General features: G+C 39.1%; 1 long non-coding RNA gene and 12 other non-coding genes across 13 annotated transcripts; 8 read left to right on the forward strand and 5 right to left on the reverse strand.

The window, feature by feature from the left end:
* The first annotated feature begins 601 nt into the window (after window positions 1-601).
* On the forward strand, window positions 602-673 carry trnam-cau. The gene has a single exon. It is a non-coding gene; the product is annotated as a tRNA-Met (tRNA).
* A 277-nt stretch (window positions 674-950) lies between these two features.
* On the reverse strand, window positions 951-1,024 carry trnat-agu. Its single transcript has one exon. It is a non-coding gene; the product is annotated as a tRNA-Thr (tRNA).
* A 178-nt stretch (window positions 1,025-1,202) lies between these two features.
* trnal-cag lies at window positions 1,203-1,285 on the forward strand. Its single transcript has one exon. It is a non-coding gene; the product is annotated as a tRNA-Leu (tRNA).
* Window positions 1,286-1,846: 561 nt separating this feature from the next.
* Window positions 1,847-1,918, forward strand: trnam-cau. Its single transcript has one exon. It is a non-coding gene; the product is annotated as a tRNA-Met (tRNA).
* Window positions 1,919-2,195: 277 nt separating this feature from the next.
* trnat-agu lies at window positions 2,196-2,269 on the reverse strand. The gene has a single exon. It is a non-coding gene; the product is annotated as a tRNA-Thr (tRNA).
* A 178-nt stretch (window positions 2,270-2,447) lies between these two features.
* On the forward strand, window positions 2,448-2,530 carry trnal-cag. The gene has a single exon. It is a non-coding gene; the product is annotated as a tRNA-Leu (tRNA).
* Window positions 2,531-3,091: 561 nt separating this feature from the next.
* On the forward strand, window positions 3,092-3,163 carry trnam-cau. Its single transcript has one exon. It is a non-coding gene; the product is annotated as a tRNA-Met (tRNA).
* Window positions 3,164-3,440: 277 nt separating this feature from the next.
* Window positions 3,441-3,514, reverse strand: trnat-agu. The gene has a single exon. It is a non-coding gene; the product is annotated as a tRNA-Thr (tRNA).
* Window positions 3,515-3,692: 178 nt separating this feature from the next.
* Window positions 3,693-3,775, forward strand: trnal-cag. Its single transcript has one exon. It is a non-coding gene; the product is annotated as a tRNA-Leu (tRNA).
* A 561-nt stretch (window positions 3,776-4,336) lies between these two features.
* On the forward strand, window positions 4,337-4,408 carry trnam-cau. The gene has a single exon. It is a non-coding gene; the product is annotated as a tRNA-Met (tRNA).
* A 277-nt stretch (window positions 4,409-4,685) lies between these two features.
* On the reverse strand, window positions 4,686-4,759 carry trnat-agu. The gene has a single exon. It is a non-coding gene; the product is annotated as a tRNA-Thr (tRNA).
* A 178-nt stretch (window positions 4,760-4,937) lies between these two features.
* Window positions 4,938-5,020, forward strand: trnal-cag. The gene has a single exon. It is a non-coding gene; the product is annotated as a tRNA-Leu (tRNA).
* Window positions 5,021-11,741: 6,721 nt separating this feature from the next.
* Window positions 11,742-12,467, reverse strand: LOC117534771. The gene is made up of 4 exons (XR_004567317.1): window positions 12,323-12,467; window positions 12,196-12,240; window positions 12,056-12,117; window positions 11,742-11,903 (listed from the first exon to the last, which is right to left on the reverse strand). It is a non-coding gene; the product is annotated as an uncharacterized LOC117534771 (long non-coding RNA).
* Window positions 12,468-12,997: the final 530 nt, after the last annotated feature.

A 12,997-nucleotide genomic window follows, 5' to 3' on the forward strand; every position in this document is an offset into this window, starting at 1 on the left:
GTCTCCTCTGGAGGCGTGGGTTCGAATCCCACTTCTGACAAATGGTGTTTTTCAGTGAGACATGATCTTGGGAAATACATTTAAGCAGATTGTTACAAGACAGCCCATGACCAAATCCAGTGTCGCAAGAGCTGTATTGGTTGAATGCTAAATGCTGCTGCTGACTTGGTTACTACACAGAAAAACCTACAAGGATCTACACGGTGACTCTAAATAGACAGAGAAAAACAAGTATCTGCAGACTTTTTATTTATTTAGCCCAAACCTGTTCATTTTTTTTCACTTCTATTCTGCCCGGCAACAGTCGAAAAATAGTCATATCGAGTAAAGTAAAGCAACACAACACAAATAACCTGGGTTTGGAACATTAACATAATATTGTTAATATTGTGAAAAAAAGTCATATTTTTCGATGATTACTGTTTTTTTCAGTTGCTAACACACTAAAATGACACGTACAGTACATGGTTAAAACACACCTGTTAGCTATCCTGGTTCCAAAATACAACACGTCAGCTGCTGAAATGTCGGTTCTCCCAGGCTCCAAAGATTCAAACAATCCGTCGTCCACATTTTTGACAGCGTTGGATTCAAAGAGATGAGCAGAGTGGCGCAGCGGAAGCGTGCTGGGCCCATAACCCAGAGGTCGATGGATCGAAACCATCCTCTGCTAATTGTAAAAGCTTTGGGTCAGTAGAGTCCTTGTCTTTTCCATCCTTATTCCGAAGGAAACACGTTCACAAGACTAAGCATCCATTATCGAAAATGTTAAATTGCTCAACTCTTTAGTGCCAAAGTGGACACTATATTGTGTCGCAAGAAGCTTTTGCAAATATTGTTGCAATACCGAGGCTTGACAACTTTTTGGTTTCAATGAACTCCTTTGGGTATCTGGAACCTTTATGACTTATTCAAGTAGGCCAAAGAGAGAGCATATCTGTGCTACAATAAGGCACTGCTGGGATTTGAACCTAGGATCTCCTGTTTACTAGACAGGCGCTTTAACCAACTAAGCCACAGCACCCTCTTAAATGCTTCTTCTTTTGAATCAAAGTAGGTGATATTCCAGTTTGCTTTACCTGTGGAAGGAGGTAAAACAACGCGTGAAGTGGGAGGGGCTGTTCATCAATGGGCCAGTTCATTAATGGGCATTTCTGAGTTTTATTTTTCAGGCAAAATGTACTGTAGAATTGTCTTTTTCAGTCAGGATGGCCGAGCGGTCCAAGGCGCTGCGTTCAGGTCGCAGTCTCCTCTGGAGGCGTGGGTTCGAATCCCACTTCTGACAAATGGTGTTTTTCAGTGAGACATGATCTTGGGAAATACATTTAAGCAGATTGTTACAAGACAGCCCATGACCAAATCCAGTGTCGCAAGAGCTGTATTGGTTGAATGCTAAATGCTGCTGCTGACTTGGTTACTACACAGAAAAACCTTCAAGGATCTACACGGTGACTCTAAATAGACAGAGAAAAACAAGTATCTGCAGACTTTTTATTTATTTAGCCCAAACCTGTTCATTTTTTTTCACTTCTATTCTGCCCGGCAACAGTCGAAAAATAGTCATATCGAGTAAAGTAAAGCAACACAACACAAATAACCTGGGTTTGGAACATTAACATAATATTGTTAATATTGTGAAAAAAAGTCATATTTTTCGATGATTACTGTTTTTTTCAGTTGCTAACACACTAAAATGACACGTACAGTACATGGTTAAAACACACCTGTTAGCTATCCTGGTTCCAAAATACAACACGTCAGCTGCTGAAATGTCGGTTCTCCCAGGCTCCAAAGATTCAAACAATCCGTCGTCCACATTTTTGACAGCGTTGGATTCAAAGAGATGAGCAGAGTGGCGCAGCGGAAGCGTGCTGGGCCCATAACCCAGAGGTCGATGGATCGAAACCATCCTCTGCTAATTGTAAAAGCTTTGGGTCAGTAGAGTCCTTGTCTTTTCCATCCTTATTCCGAAGGAAACACGTTCACAAGACTAAGCATCCATTATCGAAAATGTTAAATTGCTCAACTCTTTAGTGCCAAAGTGGACACTATATTGTGTCGCAAGAAGCTTTTGCAAATATTGTTGCAATACCGAGGCTTGACAACTTTTTGGTTTCAATGAACTCCTTTGGGTATCTGGAACCTTTATGACTTATTCAAGTAGGCCAAAGAGAGAGCATATCTGTGCTACAATAAGGCACTGCTGGGATTTGAACCTAGGATCTCCTGTTTACTAGACAGGCGCTTTAACCAACTAAGCCACAGCACCCTCTTAAATGCTTCTTCTTTTGAATCAAAGTAGGTGATATTCCAGTTTGCTTTACCTGTGGAAGGAGGTAAAACAACGTGTGAAGTGGGAGGGGCTGTTCATCAATGGGCCAGTTCATTAATGGGCATTTCTGAGTTTTATTTTTCAGGCAAAATGTACTGTAGAATTGTCTTTTTCAGTCAGGATGGCCGAGCGGTCCAAGGCGCTGCGTTCAGGTCGCAGTCTCCTCTGGAGGCGTGGGTTCGAATCCCACTTCTGACAAATGGTGTTTTTCAGTGAGACATGATCTTGGGAAATACATTTAAGCAGATTGTTACAAGACAGCCCATGACCAAATCCAGTGTCGCAAGAGCTGTATTGGTTGAATGCTAAATGCTGCTGCTGACTTGGTTACTACACAGAAAAACCTACAAGGATCTACACGGTGACTCTAAATAGACAGAGAAAAACAAGTATCTGCAGACTTTTTATTTATTTAGCCCAAACCTGTTCATTTTTTTTCACTTCTATTCTGCCCGGCAACAGTCGAAAAATAGTCATATCGAGTAAAGTAAAGCAACACAACACAAATAACCTGGGTTTGGAACATTAACATAATATTGTTAATATTGTGAAAAAAAGTCTTATTTTTCGATGATTACTGTTTTTTTCAGTTGCTAACACACTAAAATGACACGTACAGTACATGGTTAAAACACACCTGTTAGCTATCCTGGTTCCAAAATACAACACGTCAGCTGCTGAAATGTCGGTTCTCCCAGGCTCCAAAGATTCAAACAATCCGTCGTCCACATTTTTGACAGCGTTGGATTCAAAGAGATGAGCAGAGTGGCGCAGCGGAAGCGTGCTGGGCCCATAACCCAGAGGTCGATGGATCGAAACCATCCTCTGCTAATTGTAAAAGCTTTGGGTCAGTAGAGTCCTTGTCTTTTCCATCCTTATTCCGAAGGAAACACGTTCACAAGACTAAGCATCCATTATCGAAAATGTTAAATTGCTCAACTCTTTAGTGCCAAAGTGGACACTATATTGTGTCGCAAGAAGCTTTTGCAAATATTGTTGCAATACCGAGGCTTGACAACTTTTTGGTTTCAATGAACTCCTTTGGGTATCTGGAACCTTTATGACTTATTCAAGTAGGCCAAAGAGAGAGCATATCTGTGCTACAATAAGGCACTGCTGGGATTTGAACCTAGGATCTCCTGTTTACTAGACAGGCGCTTTAACCAACTAAGCCACAGCACCCTCTTAAATGCTTCTTCTTTTGAATCAAAGTAGGTGATATTCCAGTTTGCTTTACCTGTGGAAGGAGGTAAAACAACGTGTGAAGTGGGAGGGGCTGTTCATCAATGGGCCAGTTCATTAATGGGCATTTCTGAGTTTTATTTTTCAGGCAAAATGTACTGTAGAATTGTCTTTTTCAGTCAGGATGGCCGAGCGGTCCAAGGCGCTGCGTTCAGGTCGCAGTCTCCTCTGGAGGCGTGGGTTCGAATCCCACTTCTGACAAATGGTGTTTTTCAGTGAGTCATGATCTTGGGAAATACATTTAAGCAGATTGTTACAAGACAGCCCATGACCAAATCCAGTGTCGCAAGAGCTGTATTGGTTGAATGCTAAATGCTGCTGCTGACTTGGTTACTACACAGAAAAACCTACAAGGATCTACACGGTGACTCTAAATAGACAGAGAAAAACAAGTATCTGCAGACTTTTTATTTATTTAGCCCAAACCTGTTCATTTTTTTTCACTTCTATTCTGCCCGGCAACAGTCGAAAAATAGTCATATCGAGTAAAGTAAAGCAACACAACACAAATAACCTGGGTTTGGAACATTAACTTAATATTGTTAATATTGTGAAAAAAAGTCTTATTTTTCGATGATTACTGTTTTTTTCAGTTGCTAACACACTAAAATGACACGTACAGTACATGGTTAAAACACACCTGTTAGCTATCCTGGTTCCAAAATACAACACGTCAGCTGCTGAAATGTCGGTTCTCCCAGGCTCCAAAGATTCAAACAATCCGTCGTCCACATTTTTGACAGCGTTGGATTCAAAGAGATGAGCAGAGTGGCGCAGCGGAAGCGTGCTGGGCCCATAACCCAGAGGTCGATGGATCGAAACCATCCTCTGCTAATTGTAAAAGCTTTGGGTCAGTAGAGTCCTTGTCTTTTCCATCCTTATTCCGAAGGAAAGACGTTCACAAGACTAAGTATCCATTATCGAAAATGTTAAATTGCTCAACTCTTTAGTGCCAAAGTGGACACTATATTGTGTCGCAAGAAGCTTTTGCAAATATTGTTGCAATACCGAGGCTTGACAACTTTTTGGTTTCAATGAACTCCTTTGGGTATCTGGAACCTTTATGACTTATTCAAGTAGGCCAAAGAGAGAGCATATCTGTGCTACAATAAGGCACTGCTGGGATTTGAACCTAGGATCTCCTGTTTACTAGACAGGCGCTTTAACCAACTAAGCCACAGCACCCTCTTAAATGCTTCTTCTTTTGAATCAAAGTAGGTGATATTCCAGTTTGCTTTACCTGTGGAAGGAGGTAAAACAACGTGTGAAGTGGGAGGGGCTGTTCATCAATGGGCCAGTTCATTAATGGGCATTTCTGAGTTTTATTTTTCAGGCAAAATGTACTGTAGAATTGTCTTTTTCAGTCAGGATGGCCGAGCGGTCCAAGGCGCTGCGTTCAGGTCGCAGTCTCCTCTGGAGGCGTGGGTTCGAATCCCACTTCTGACAAATGGTGTTTTCACTGTAACCTTCAGTGAGACATGATCTTGGGAAATACATTTAAGCAGATTGTTACAAGACAGCCCATGACCAAATCCAGTGTCGCAAGAGCTGTATTGGTTGAATGCTAAATGCTGCTGCTGACTTGGTTACTACAAAAAAAGACACAGAAAAACCTACAAGGATCTACACGGTGACTCTAAATAGACCGAGAAAAACAAGTATCTGCAGACTTTTTATTTATTTAGCCCAAACCTGTTCATTTTTTTTCACTTCTATTCTGCCCGGCAACAGTCGAAAAATAGTCATATCGAGTAAAGTAAAGCAACACAACACAAATAACCTGGGTTTGGAACATTAACATAATATTGTTAATATTGTGAAAAAAAGTCTTATTTTTCGATGATTACTTATGTTAACATAAATAGTTGGTTGAAAAAAAAAGTTTTAATGCTCAATTTGTATTTGTACACATCACATGAACCTCAGTATGGAATATGAAGTCATGAATCAGTCCTGATGTAACTTTTCTGTGGTGAAAGTAGAGTGATAGAACAATTTTACTCCAAATTCTAATTTACAAATTTTCATTTTAGACATGAACAACACATTTATATAGGCCTATAGTGTAATTCATATGTTTCACTACTTTTGTGAACCAAAAACGTTGGTAAACCAAATCTGAAACACCAAAAAAAAATGAATGACATGAGTACATCTGTGTTTTCACAAGAGTTTTTAAGTTTTCCAAAAATCTGATTTCTAAGCTAAGTATCTCATAAGACAGTGCTCTAAGGTGAGTGACATTGCATTTCTAGCAAGACCAGAGACTGAACATTGTGATATGTTACACCATGCCATGTTATAAGAAGTACATTTAAAAGTTGATTTAAGGAGACATAAATACTCTTCACTTCAGCAAGATAAGGTAAGGCGATTTTATTTTAAAAGACAATGAAGGCAGGTTATATTCGTTGATATATGTATTATATTGAAAGGCAAATTAATACATAGTCCCCTGAATCTGGAATAACGTACAATTTACAGCCTCACAATGTCAGGAACTTTTCATCTACAGATTGCTTTGGTCTGGTTTTGCTCTTCACTGATTGGTTACTGAGACTTTGAACTTAAACGGACCTCCCCGTTTATAAAACGGACCTCCCCGTTAATCCGCGCAAAACTACGTGCGAATAAACGGGTGAATTATGGCGCAAATGGCGTTCCATAGAAGAGGTCGCGCGAGCGGGGGAGAGAGAGCGGGTGCAGCGGTCTGCTTGCGCACGGAGCAGGAGTTTTATGAGAGAAAATATATTTCTCTGTGCTCAAAAATGTTCAAGTGCGCGCTCAATAGCATTTTCTATGCTCAACATTTTTCATTGCGTGCTCAGGATAGAGGCACAAATATAACGCCATAGCTTAATGCAGAGTCTCCGTGCTCATGTGATCGGTCAACCCAGTCTCACGGCATTTCGTGTTCACCAACACGATTTTTAATCTATTGATTCGTGTTCCCCAACACAATTTGCCCCTTTTTTCCGTGTTGCACAGCACGATTTTTTTTCGTGTTGCACAGCACGATTTTAAAAGCAATGTATTTCTATTGCCTGCAGCACGTCTTTTTCTCCGGTCGGGTCGAGGAAGACCTGAAGCTGTGTGGTTCATAAATACATGTTCTTACTCAATATCAAGCCACAATTATTGCTTTTATTTTAAATCGTATAATTTCGGACTTTTGTTGCCGTCTGTGAGGAAAATAAATGGGGCTCAGAGCCTCAGAATACTGAAATCTGTATTTTTTAAATATTTGTTTCCTTCTAATTTGTTATTCTTTTCAAAATAACACACTGTTATTTACTCACCAATAACACACAATTATCCTTGCTTTTATTTATTGGTTTAATTCCATAATCTCGGGCTTTTTTGGTGTCTGTTAGGAACTGAATTTCAAAATAAAATATCCGGAAACAGACGTATAAGGGACATTTCGAGCGCCATTGCGATTGTCAACCTTTCTGAGTTTAGGATGGCCGAAGACACTACACTACCCATAATCCCCAGCTATCGTTTAGGACTACAGTCCCCCGTAAGGTTACGCAGAGCGTCAAACAGCTGTGTGAAATGGAACGAAACCACGCCAGACTATCCGAAACTGGAATCGAACGCCCCCCCCCCAGAACTACACATGCTGGATGCTGGCTGTTGTGTTTCGCCAAATGTTCTATGGGACGTCTCTACTGAACGTTTTCGGTTTTCCCACAATTAGAGGTTGCCAGTATTAAACACATTGGCGTTATCAAATGTAAAACTATTATATATTATTTATTATAATTAATAAATGGGTGAAAATCGCTATATATGACAGCTCATTGTTACTTTGTAATTCTACTCCACTACAATTCAGAGGTTAAGCTGGTATTTTTACTCCACTGCATTTATTTGAGTTACTTTGCAGATTCTGATTAATTATGTGAAATATAAACAACCCTTAAATCAGACTTTAGTTACACCTGAGTAAAATTCAGGTAAGGTGATTGTCAAGTGCCAACAATCAGGAGAGATATTTGATAGTTGGTGCTTGAGAAGACTAAACATGTATCTGCAATTGACATGAATGGAAACGAGTAATAAAGTATATTCATTACTCGTTATTCTCTACTAATAGTTCATTAAAGACTGTATATTATGGCTATTTTGCACATCCGTTTCAAGATTTTCAAAGGTTTATTGACATATCATATACACAACTACGGTGTAGTTATGCAATGAATGAAACACTTGGGTCACAGGTTCCTCAACAGTGCATTACAAGACATCTATCAATATGTGTGTACCTCCACCATTAAACTGTCATATTCTGCACATTTCTTATTCTATCTACATACATACGAGTATAATTCATATGTATAATATCAGTTAAAATAAGTGCTTCAACATAGTTAACATTGCAGGAAAGCAATATATTAGACGTTAAGTACTTTGTCAGGCTTAATATTTATCTGTAGATAGATACCCCCAACGTTTTTTTCTTATTTAAAAGAAGACCTTAATCTGTTATTTAATGTTTAAATAAAGGTTAATTCGTTTTTCTGTTTTGCACCTCCTCCTATTAATATCTTTGTACATGTTGCACTAAACTGTTTTATTGTAGAGATCACTTTATAGTATCTTCTTGATTTTTTATATTCTATATTTCTATATTTTTGATCAAACACAATAATTCAATAACGTGCTTTAACCACTAGATGCACACAAGGTACACAAATGTTTTCCGGATTTCATATCATATAAACACCAAATCCCAGCATGCATTGCGGCTAACACATCCAATAAGCGAGCTTAAAACCATAGCTGAGGATCTTGGGTAATGCCTAGGTCCGGTTATTTTTATTTTGAAATTCAGTTCCTGACGGAGGCCAAAAAAGCCCGAGATTATGAAATTAAACCAATAAATAAAATCAAGGATAATTGTGTATTATTGGTGAGTAAATAACAGTGTGTTATTTTGAAAAGAATAACAAATTAGAAGGAAAAAAATATTTTAAAAATACAGATTTCAGTATTCTGAGGCTCTGAGCCCCATTTATTTTCCTCACAGACGGCAACAAAAGTCCGAAATTATACGATTTAAAATAAAAGCAATAATTGTGGCTTGATATTGAGTAAGAACATGTTTTTATGAACCACACAGCTTCAGGTCTTCCTCGACCCGACCGTAGAAAAAGACGTGCTGCAAGCAGTAGAAATACATTGCTTTTAAAATCGTGCTGTGCAACACGAAAAAAAGGGGCAAATCGTGTTGGTGAACACGAATCAATAGATTAAAAATCGTGTTGGTGAACACGAAATGCCGTGAGACTGGGTTGGATCGGTGCATGCTGCGTGCATGTTTATTATGGCTGCTCATGAAATCACTCGTCTAGTGAGTCGGCACTCCTGTCTCAAAGTTAGGTGTATATACACCGTGTTGAGTGGCACAGATCTATTATTAATGTAATAGGATGTAGTTTATGTGGATAAATGTTTATGTGGAGTTAAATGTGAGATATTATGTGTTTACAGTTCATTTATTGCTCCGCTACTCGGCTACCGGAAGTAGCATGTCTGTAGCGTTTCACAATAAGAGCATCTGCTGCCACTTTCCGCCAACCGGAAGTGGAACGTTATTCATTAGCGGTAGCTTAACTTTAACTCTATGTGTGTGCTTGGAAAAGAGTGTTTGACATTATATGTTAATGTGTTTATGATTATAAGAGAAGGGAGACATGTTGTTTTATAGCTTGTCTAGATTATTATTTCTACAGGGTTTGGCATTACTATATGTATATTATTTATGTATGCATAAGTTATCTTATATTGATTGTATTTTGTTTATTTCCCTTGTAGGAAAAACCACACACAGACAAATATCTGTATGCCTAAATAAGTAAAGAAGTCAAACCTCATCGTAGCTCCTCATTTCCTCTATTCTGGACCTTTGGCCTGAAGTGGTGTTCTGGCCGACACACCTGGGTGAACCTAGTGATAGACACAAAACTAGTGCCAACACTGAGTTATCTCTAACTCTCCACTACAGTATGATCTGTATGAAAGTGGCCATGTCGGCAGGCCACATCATGTAGACAGCCAGTCACCCTCTGTGAGGCAGAGTCAAGTCCCCTGTCGGCTTTTCCAACGCAAGGGGGGGGCCTTAGCGTCCATTTTCAACGCAAGGGGGGGGGCCTTAGCGTCCATTTTCAGCTTTCCGGGATGTCCATATGCTTCTATGGACGCTCATGGAAGCACGGCATTCGTTTGTGTCGGCTGCCCTTAAAGGCAATGTGAGCGTCCATTCTCATTGGATAACGGAGAATTGTACACCCGGAAGTAAGTATTCCCCTTACTGTCGATTGATTTTACAGTGATATCTGCACTACTCATCGACTAAAAAACACCAGATTATCCTTGTTAATTACACAATATTGATTGGTTTAAATTGTGTGCAATGCTTTTCTATTTTTCCCCTTCGATTCGGAGAAACAAATATGTTTTCGGAGTAAAGGATGGCAGAAGACACTACACTACCCAGAATCCCCAGCTATCGTTTGGACTACACCATGTGCTCTGTTTGACGTCACGTGATCTTCAAATTTCTCCCTGCAGAAAAAAAAACATGGCCGAACTTCGTTTTATTCTCGATGGAAAATGCCTATTTTAAAGTTAGTTTGGCCATTAAAATGCATTTTGATGTCATTTGATGCGAGAAATATGAGTTGTTATTTCAGATTATGTGTGCAGTGGATGTACATGATCTTTAGTTTGCTAGTTATTACGAAGATTACTTCAGGAAATTGCGTCCATAACGTTTTCATTGTTACCAAGGTGGTTGCTAGGGACGCTGCTATCGATATTATTTCTGTTATGTTGTGTAACTGTTTAATGGTGTTATCTTTATTGCTACCCCCCTTCCCCGTCAATGTATAGTGTTGGTCCACAGCGCAAACATATTAGTTTAACAAAATCCGCATCTAAAGATAGCCTACGTTATTTCCCCCTGTGCAATTCCAGTCTCACATCTCACAGCACATCGTCATTAACAAATAACGGAAACAGACCGAAAACATTTAAAAAAAAATACAATAATACTTTATTCCGAGTGTGCTTGCTTTTCTCTTTGGAAGTCATCACATAACGGCATGGTAATACACGGTTCGGCTGCATTAAATATTACATATCTGCCGTAGTTCTGTATTTATATAGCCCTGATGAGAAGACTTCTAGACAAACATGAGGAACTGAAAACGTGACGTGGATCATAAATATATCAGCCATTAAACAACATCTTACATTTCTTTTCACACAATACACAACACGCTTTAGTAACTCGTGCGCACGAGTTACTAAAGCGTGCGCACGAGAAAGTAAAACGTGGCCACGTTTTATTTATTTTTCTCTCTATAAACCCTCCAGGGCTCCGTAGTAATCAACTGTTAAAAACATATTTTCAAATTATTTTCTTAAATAAATTAATGTTTTCAAAGTAAATGGTTAATCGTTTTTAATAATCGTGATATCAATTATTGACCCAAATAATCGAGATTATGATTTTTGCCATAATCGAGCAGCCCTACTTTGAGCCCAACATGAATTTATGGATACAGCTCTCAACACTCAGATGAAAGGGAGCTGTATACTTTTCAATAATCCAAACATCTTTAGAATATGATCACAACAAATCATTTAAACTTTTTTTTTTAAATGTATTTTGTATTTCGCGACCCACATATCACATCTCTGCGCCCCACCAGTGGGGCGTGCCCCACACTTTGAGAAACGCTGTCCTACAGGAAGAAGAGAAATAGTTTATGCATTGCTACTACACTGTACATTTACTATTCTTATAGTGCTGCTGCTGATTTGCAACAAGATGCTTTGAATGTGTAATTATGACGCACACAAACTTGCACATGCAACACTATCTAAATCAGTGGTACAAAATATTTTCAGCCATTTTCTACCATTCGCTGCAGAAGAACAGAAGGAAGTGCTGTGAATTTCCTGTAAGGTATAACAGATAGCATATCACGTACTCCATCCTCCTCTTCAGAGCTGACAAGAATTTCTGCACCAGATAAAAGGAATTACTACTGCATGGTAAAACAGTTGTACTTGCATCATGACACATTGCCCCCTTGAATAAGAGGTGGAAGCAACAAAATGTATGGCTGTGGAGCACATCCATGGAGATTTTAAGTAGTAAATTACAGTCTACATACCCATCCAAAGTCGCTGCAGAATGCCATTTCCTTTACGACTTTACTTCTTTTGGGTGGGTCATCATGATTACTTACCCTGGGACTCTTCGCAGTCTTATCTCTCCAGTCGTCTTTTGGTTAATCTTCTGCCTTCTAATCTATCAGTGACAACAAGTGATATGGGAATTGTTAACAAACATAACTGGTTTATTGTTTAATTTCATTTTAATTTGTCATAAGACATAAAAACAATACAATAAAATATTCAAGATGACACATGCAAAAAAATTGTCGCGGTAAGAATACTTACGTCACGGGGAAGTTGTCAATGAGTAGCATGCACCACCATCTCCTTAAATGCTCCATGTCCAACTGTGCAAAAAAAGATGCATATTAAAATGAAAAGGGAACACCACAAGGACTGATCAAAAGTGTATCTCTGTGGCCTACCTCACTGAAATCAAAAGCTGACTCCATCACAAAGTAGAGGGCATACTGTTCAAGAGTAAAAAAAACATTACACACTAATGGCAAAACTGTAAAGAAAAGATTGATAAATTCATCAGATGAGCCATACCATGAGCACAAACACCCCACAGTTGTTGGAGGCCCGTTGTCTTGGTATGCCCTATTTCATGAAGAAGGTGAGATTCTATACACATATACACACACACACAGTGTAGGAATCCAGGAATCAAACTAAATTAGTGTGCATCATAATTACTAACTTCCTCCAAGTTTACAGTAAAACAAACTGGTGGTGTGACCAATGGCCATTTACAATTATTAAAACTATTATTAGTCATCAGAGAAAGCTCAGAGAAAGGAGTATGAATGTAAGGTTTCCCCACTGACACAGAGAGGAGGAAAGAATGTCTGGCTCAAGTCAGCAGGAGCAATTTAACTATCACAAAAGACAACAACAGCAACAACATATGTGAGGTAATCATATTTTTCACAAAACGAAGACCATACCATTGGGAAGCTTAACGTCTGTTTAATCAAAATAAGGAACAGGGAGAGGCTTGTAAAACTCTGGGAGTTGAGACTCAGGTGCAGGGTGAGGGTCTCATTGCAGGTCTTCAGGCTCCATCGAATCCCCCTGGGGTTCTTGTGCTGAAAGAGGGAGACAGGAGAAAGGGTTAGATACATCTAGCAACCTATAGGATGGGAAATTGCTGACCATTTGAAACTTACCTTGTATTTTCACTCTCACTTAAGTCCCTCTCCCTTTGCCATCAATCCAAAATCA

This window comes from Gymnodraco acuticeps, unplaced genomic scaffold (genome assembly GCF_902827175.1).
Source record: "Gymnodraco acuticeps unplaced genomic scaffold, fGymAcu1.1, whole genome shotgun sequence".
In the NCBI taxonomy this organism is placed as follows: Eukaryota; Metazoa; Chordata; class Actinopteri; order Perciformes; family Bathydraconidae; genus Gymnodraco; species Gymnodraco acuticeps.